Source organism: Dendrobates tinctorius, unplaced genomic scaffold (assembly GCF_039654945.1).
Source record: "Dendrobates tinctorius isolate UK_male_01 unplaced genomic scaffold, ASM3965494v1 ptg000029l, whole genome shotgun sequence".
Taxonomy (NCBI): Eukaryota; Metazoa; Chordata; class Amphibia; order Anura; family Dendrobatidae; genus Dendrobates; species Dendrobates tinctorius.
The window spans coordinates 18,524,248-18,531,781 of NW_027361697.1; the positions used below are offsets into that span (position 1 = coordinate 18,524,248).

At 42.4% G+C, this 7,534-nt stretch overlaps 1 long non-coding RNA gene across 1 annotated transcript; it reads right to left on the reverse strand.

Moving 5' to 3' along the window:
- Nucleotides 1-821: 821 nt before the first annotated feature.
- On the reverse strand, nucleotides 822-5,976 carry LOC141085711 (uncharacterized). The gene is made up of 2 exons (XR_012231385.1): nucleotides 5,850-5,976; nucleotides 822-1,402 (listed from the first exon to the last, which is right to left on the reverse strand). It is a non-coding gene; the product is annotated as an uncharacterized lncRNA (long non-coding RNA).
- Between the last annotated feature and the right edge of the window lie 1,558 nt (nucleotides 5,977-7,534).

The following is a 7,534-nucleotide window of genomic DNA, read 5'->3' on the forward strand; positions in this document are numbered from 1 at the left end:
AGGAACAAGACAGGGGAAGGAGCATAAAATACAGGAGGCAGGCAACAATAGGGCAGAGGTACAGGAGAGGGACCGGCATGGGGAACACAGGAGAAGGAAGCAGAGGAACCAAGGAGGACGGTAGGCAGAGACAGGGAGACCCGGGAGCAGGCTACAGACGGGGACAAAGGCAGAGATACAGGAGAGCGCAGCACAGAGGGTGCGCGGGGACCTGATGGCCAAGGGTGACGCTGCGCAAGGATAGCGGGCGCCACGGGCTAAGACAAACAGGCGTCTTACCTGTCCAGACGCCCAGCTGAAATACCCGGTGGGCGCCGCCATGATGGGGGCGGAGCCACCGGGTCACGTGCCCCCAGGATGCACAGAGGCCGAGGAAGGGCGAGCGTGCATGCGCGGACCTCCGGCGTGCCGAACCCCTGCAAAGCCAGACAGGGGATGGCGCGAGAGCGGAGAGGGGGGGCGCCGGCAGGAGGAGGACCCCAGGTGAGCGCCGGCGGGCGGAACAGTTGGTTAGCAAGGAACTATGATCTCACTGTGCTTCTTATCCAAGTTCTGTGACATCACTGTGTGCATTATAGTGTTTGCTTCATCATTATGTTTATTAATGCTATATTTGATGAGTAGTATACTTGTAGACGGGCACTCAATGCTGACCTAAGTGTAACTGCTAGACAGCCATTTATGGAACGTCTTGGTTGATAATGAACATGTCTCATCTGCCAAAAAACGCTTTATTCGCCCTTGATACACCTGAAGTAATAGAGGGTTAATATGAACACTATAAAGAGCTGACATAATTGATACCATTTGGAAACAAAATATTGGTTCATATCAAATTTTATTACTTGAAGGCAAACAGATGACGCCAACAATGGTGATACATCGTCACAACTTGTTCTGTAATCTTCTTGTTTGAAGGGTATAAGAATTGTGTCATTGGTTTCTGCCTTAAGAACAAGCCTTCACCAATGACAAAAAGTGTTTAATTACATTGGAATCTTTCCTTATAGGGACGAAGATGTGGCACGGAAGTAGGCTTGGCTTCTACTTCTCGGACGACGCGTGCTCCCTGCTCCTGGTATTTGTTCTCATTCTCCTGTTCGGTGGGTGGGGTAGTGAATAACACTTGAAAAATGTAGAGTTCCGTGACAATGATCAGTGCAAAGTTTCTTTATAACTCTTGCATCACTTTCTGCAGCTGAGAGAAGAATGCTGTGTAAAGTTAGAAAGCCATATTGCATTCTTACTCTAAGTATGGAAATGTTGTTACCTGAATGTAAGACCCAGCAGGATTCCTCTAGGTGCACAATGAGGATGTCCATTTTTCTTTCTTGTTTAAATATCCTCCCTTGAGGAGCCCACTGACACAATCGGATCATCCACATCTCCTGCACATCATGGCCTGCAGGTACAGTGTAGATATTCGATGTACGCTCTGGTTTATTATATAAATAATTGTGCCATGCCACCACCTACCCTCTTTCTGCACTAATTACGGTAAAGTCTACCTGTTGTTTCAGGTGATTTTTCAGAAAAAAACTGTCATGTCTATAAATGAGAAATAACACTATTTCTGGCCATTATATGACGCGTGTCCTGCATTTGTCAACAGTTTTCTCATCTTCAGGTTCTACTTCTAATTTTCAGCTGTCTCTGAGCTAGTGAGTGGAGAGTAGCTGCTATGATGCCTCCCATACACAGCACACTCAGACATGAAGACATGAAGAACTCCTACTCTCCTCTCTCTGCTCAGAAGCAGCAGCATAAAGAACATTATAGAGCAGTTCTGAGCAGTGTAGCTGTGAAACCAGCTCTAGGGGAAAACATAACACTTACTGGAAAGCAGCAGCATGTGTGTGTCTATCTCACACTGCCAGTTTCATACCTCAACATTCAAAGTCTGTGTAAGAAATGTTACTTCAGAACCAGACGCCAGTCTTTAGACCAAAATTTAATAGCCTCATAAATGATTATGAGTTTCATGAGTTCAAACCAGAATACCCATAGGCAGCCGGACCTGGACCATTAAAGGGTTACTACCATCTCGAAGATCCTATCCGAATATGTAGTATGTGTTATAATAATACTAATAAATACCTCCAATTAAAAATTTGATATAGTTATACTGATAAATTATGATGTTGCTTACCCCATGTGCAGGCCATTGCAGTCGCTTAGGCATCCATGGTTATGACCACTTTTGTAGTGACAGTTGTTAGTGGTCATAACCATGGATACCGAACTGCAATGCCCTGCATATAGGTTAAGAGACATAGCTAATCAGAAGAACTATACTACATTTCTAATTGGATCAATATCATTACACCTGCTACATATTGGGATAGGTTCTTGACTATGAGAATACCACTTTAATGTCAGATGTGTTAAACCAGCCTTACTGGAAAATTATGGATTGGAACCTCTCTTGATTACAGATGACTTTTAAAAAGTCAATATCCCATGGGTCCATCAGTCATTCAGCTTCAGGATCTGCAAAGTATTAGATGGAGAACCTGTCTATGAACCAACTCATCTCTGCAAGACTGACTTCATGAATCTCAGATTATAACAGGTGATCTCAGTGGGTTTCTAAAGTCACAGGAGAAATGTAATATTGGTTGTAAGTGGAAGTGCTTTCTCATTGCGTTAAGACACCCGTTCGGTGGTCCCGTCGGGGCTTATGTCTGAACCCCCCCAAAACGTGATTTGGACCTATGCCCCGATGGTGCCATAGACTATAATGGTGCCGACAGGGCGAACATGCGCTCTGCCGTGCGTCAGTTACGCTCGTATACGCCTACTGGAGATGGACACCCAGATGCAGTCTACTACGTGTGAATGTCTACCTCCAATAGGTGTATATGCCTGAAATTGATGCACGGCTCAGCGTACGTTCAATCTGTTGGCGTCGGCACAATTATTGTCTATGGCCACGTTGGTGCATATACAGTCATATGTAAAAGTTTGGGCACCCCTATTAATGTTAACCTTTTTTCTTAATAGCAATTTTGGTTTTTGCAACAGGTATTTCAGTTTCATATATCTAATAACTGATGGACTCAGTTATATTTCTGGATTCAAATGAGGTTTATTGTACTAACAGAAAATGTGCAATCTGCATTTAAACAAAATTTGACCGGTGCAAAAGTATGGGCACCCTTATCATTTTCTTGATTTGAACACTCCTAACTACTTTTTACTGACTTCCTGAAGCACTAAATTGGTTTTGTAACCTCATTGAGCTTTGAACTTCATAGCCAGGTGTATCAAATCATGAGAAAAGGTATTTAAGGTGGCCACTTGCAAGTAGTTCTCCTGTTTGATTCTCCTATGAAGAGTGGCATCATGGGCTCCTCAAAACAACTCTCAAATGATCTGAAAACAAAGATTATTCAACATAGCTTTTCAGGGGAAGGATACAAAAAGTTGTCTCAGAGATTTAACCTGTCAGTTTCCACTGTGAGGAACATAGTAAGGAAATGGAAGAACACAGGTACAGTTCTTGTTAAGCCCAGAAGTGGCAGGCCAAGAAAAATATCAGAAAGGCAGAGAAGAAGAATGGTGAGAACAGTCAAGGACAATCCACAGACCACCTCCAAAGACCTGCAGCATCATCTTGCTGCAGATGGTGTCACTGTGCATCGGTCAACAATACAGCGCACTTTGCACAAGGAGAAGCTGTATGGGAGAGTGATGCGAAAGAAGCCGTTTCTGCAGGCACGCCACAAACAGAGTCGCCTGAGGTATGCAAAAGCACATTAGAACAAGCCAGTTACATTTTGGAAGAAGGTCCTGTGGACTGATGAAACAAAGATTGAGTTGTTTGGTCATACAAAAAGGCGTTATGCATGCGCTGTATTGTTGACCGATGCACAGTGACACCATCTGCAGCAAGATGATGCTGCAGGTCTTTGGAGGTGGTCTGTGGATTGTCCTTGACTGTTCTCACCATTCTTCTTCTCTGCCTTTCTGATATTTTTCTTGGCCTGCCACTTCTGGGCTTAACAAGAACTGTACCTGTGTTCTTCCATTTCCTTACTATGTTCCTCACAGTGGAAACTGACAGGTTAAATCTCTGAGACAACTTTTTGTATCCTTCCCCTGAAAAGCTATGCTGAATAATCTTTGTTTTCAGATCATTTGAGAGTTGTTTTGAGGAGCCCATGATGCCACTCTTGATAGGAGAATCAAATAGGAGAACTACTTGCAAGTGGCCACTTTAAATACCTTTTCTCATGATTTGATACACCTGGCTATGAAGTTCAAAGCTCAATGAGGTTACAAAACCAATTTAGTGCTTCAGGAAGTCAGTAAAAAGTAGTTAGGAGTGTTCAAATCAAGAAAATGATAAGGGTGCCCATACTTTTGCACCGGTCAAATTTTGTTTAAATGCAGATTGCACATTTTCTGTTAGTACAATAAACCTCATTTGAATCCAGAAATATAACTGAGTCCATCAGTTATTAGATATATGAAACTGAAATAGCTGTTGCAACAACCAAAATTGTTATAAAGAAAAATGGTTAACATTAATAGGGGTGCCCAAACTTTTACATATGACTGTATGTTCAAATCTCTTTTTGGGAGGGTTCGGACGTAAGCCGAAACTTGAACCACTGAACGGGTGCCTGAATGCAAAGTGGAAGCACCCTAAGGGCTCATGCAAACGTCTGTGAAGCTCGGCCGGAGCATGGAACACAATCCTTAGCCTGACCACGGGTCTCTTGACCTGAGCTTAGCAGCCTCATAAATGCCTATGAGGCCATTACCAGTCCATACATTGTGGTCCATGCTCGGACCAAGTATCATAGATGTCTGCATGAGCCCTACGATTGAGTTCACATACCCAGCAATCATTTGTTTGAAACATATCCACCATTAATCAGTTATTATCACAGCAAGATGAAAAAGTTGAGCAGATATAACTTATTTGTCCAACTAATAAATCAAACTTCAACTTGTTTTAATTTTTTTTTTTACATCAAAGTCTATGGAAAATGGATCTATTAAAAAGCCATCTGTTTTCTTCTCTTTGAAACAGAAGTTTGATGGCTTGTAATGATGAGCGAGCATGCTCGGGTGGTCTCCGAGTATTTGGAAGTGCTCGGACATTTAGTTTCTGTCTCTGCAGCTGCATGATTTGAGGCTACTTGACAGCCTGAATACATGTGAGGGTTGCCTGTTTGTTAGAGAATTCCCACATGTATTCAGGCTGTCAAGTAGCCTCAAATCATGCAGCTGCAGAGACAGAAACTAAATCTTCGAGCACTTCCAAATACTCGGCGATCACCCGAGCGTGCTCGGGAAAACCCGATTAACGAGCATACTCACTCATCACTAATGGCTTGTTTTACTTACTGAATCTGTTTCAACAGGTGATTACTTACTGGTAGAGTTGAGCGAAACAGGTCGGTCAAATTCAAAAGTTGCCGACTTTCTCTAAAGTCGGATTTCGCCGAGCGAAACCCGACCATAGCGTGAGGTCGGCCATGTGGTCGCCGCCCCGAGCGCCAAAGTCGGATTTCCCAGAATGCTTGCACGAGACTTTTTTCAGCCACTGAGCAAGGACGTACACTGTGGGCAACGGGATGACAAGTGCAGCGTACGGGGAGAGAGAGAGAGATTTTGCGGTCTTTAAAAAAGCGGTCCGGCATGTAGGTGTGTTTACTGTCCTCCACTCCCTGCCGACTTTGCTTCCCCATTGACTTGCATTGGGTTTCATGTTTCAGTTGGACCTTCAACTTTTCACGATAGTCGGCCGATTTCGTTCGACTCGACTTTTGAGAAAGTTGGGTTTCATGAAACCCGACTCGACCCTAAAAAAGGTAAAGTTGCTCATCTCTACTTACTGGACATATGAACTTCGCCTTATACGTCTATGATGCGGCTTGAAAAAAAATTTTCAGTGACTTTGTACAATTTTAAAAGTCTTTTTCTCTTGTAGCTTTGGATTCAGGCTTCATTTGTAGGTGACGCGCTGTACTATACTAGCGAACACACCTTTGTTGAACATTCAGTTGAAGATTTATAGACACATAGGCTCCCAGACGGCAGGCTAAGAGTTAGGTAAATAGTCCAAGTACAAAGATCCTCACTTCACTTATTGTGGTTTCGCAACAGGAGTGTTTGAATTACATTATTCATGTTTTTTAAACAAAAAAAAAAAGAAATAAAATATTGATTTTTTTTATTTTATAAGGTATTTATTCCTCTTGCGATAATATGAGTTTGAATTATGCCATAAATGTATTAGGAGTGTTTATAAAACTTTTTATGTAAACCTTCCGTGTTTGTTTTGCATGACTATGCACTGTATTCATGGTATTAGGAGTGTCTGGCAAAATCTAGTTATTCCTTCAAATTATGTCATGTAATGACATAAGGGCCTATAGTATTCATAAACTTTACATCCGTGTGCCCATGAGATAAGGTTTAGGCCCCCTTCACACGTCTGTGTTTTCAGTACGTGTGGCATCCGTTTTTTTCACAGATATCACACCTACCCATAATAACGTGTCCATTTTTTACCGGCAGCATGTTTGACAAGGGCCAATACAAGTCTACGTGCCTGTGTAAAGCACATATAGCACACGGATGGCATCCGTCTGCTGTACGTGTCTGAACTTTGCAAATAATAGGAGAAGCTTTGAAGCTTCTTTTTCTTTAGCCATACCAAAAAAATACTGATGGCGCACTGATCCAAACCATTGATGATGCTGTACCATCTTCACCAGTACCAATTTTATACAGACGTGTGAAGGAAGCGTTAAAGAGGTTTTCAAAGATCCCCTCCTAATTAAGAGTGCAGGGATAAAATCTCTTCTAAAAATGCTTCAAAAACTCTTCAAAACCACCGTTTTTAGGAAAATATAAACAACTCCAAAAACGTTCCTCTAGGAAACTTATCATTTTTGTGAGCCTCAAAAATATCTTATATATGTTTACCCAGTCTTTTTTATTTTCTGGACAACTTATCAAAAATCAGCATACACACAGTAAAAGGTTTATGTGTTTTTATTCTAATTATGCAAATTGTCTCTTCAGAGAGGAAGAGGACTAGAAGTCTAGTGCCACCTATTGGAAGTAGCAATCCTAAAAGTCAATGTCGACCCTTTAGCGAGCCTTGTTACATGACTTAGGCCGGAGTCACACTAACCGACGCAAAATACGGTCAGTATTTTACATGCGTAATACGGATGACAGACCCCTAAACAGTGCTCCGTATGTCATCCGTAATCAAGGTGTGGTCGCGTATTTTGCGCATGTCAGCATCCGTATGCAATCCGTATGGCGAGATTTTCTCGCAGGCTTGCAAAATGGTCATATAATGGAGCCCTATGACAGGGTTTATAACAGAAACGAAATAATAGATATAGACACACAGAATGCATATATACAGTCATATGTAAAAGTTTGGGCACCCCTATTAATGTTAACCTTAATAAGCTCAGGTCAAGAGGCCCGTGGTCAGGCTAAGGATTGTGGTCCATGCTCCGGCCGAGCTTCACAGACGTTTGCATGAGCCCTTAGGGTG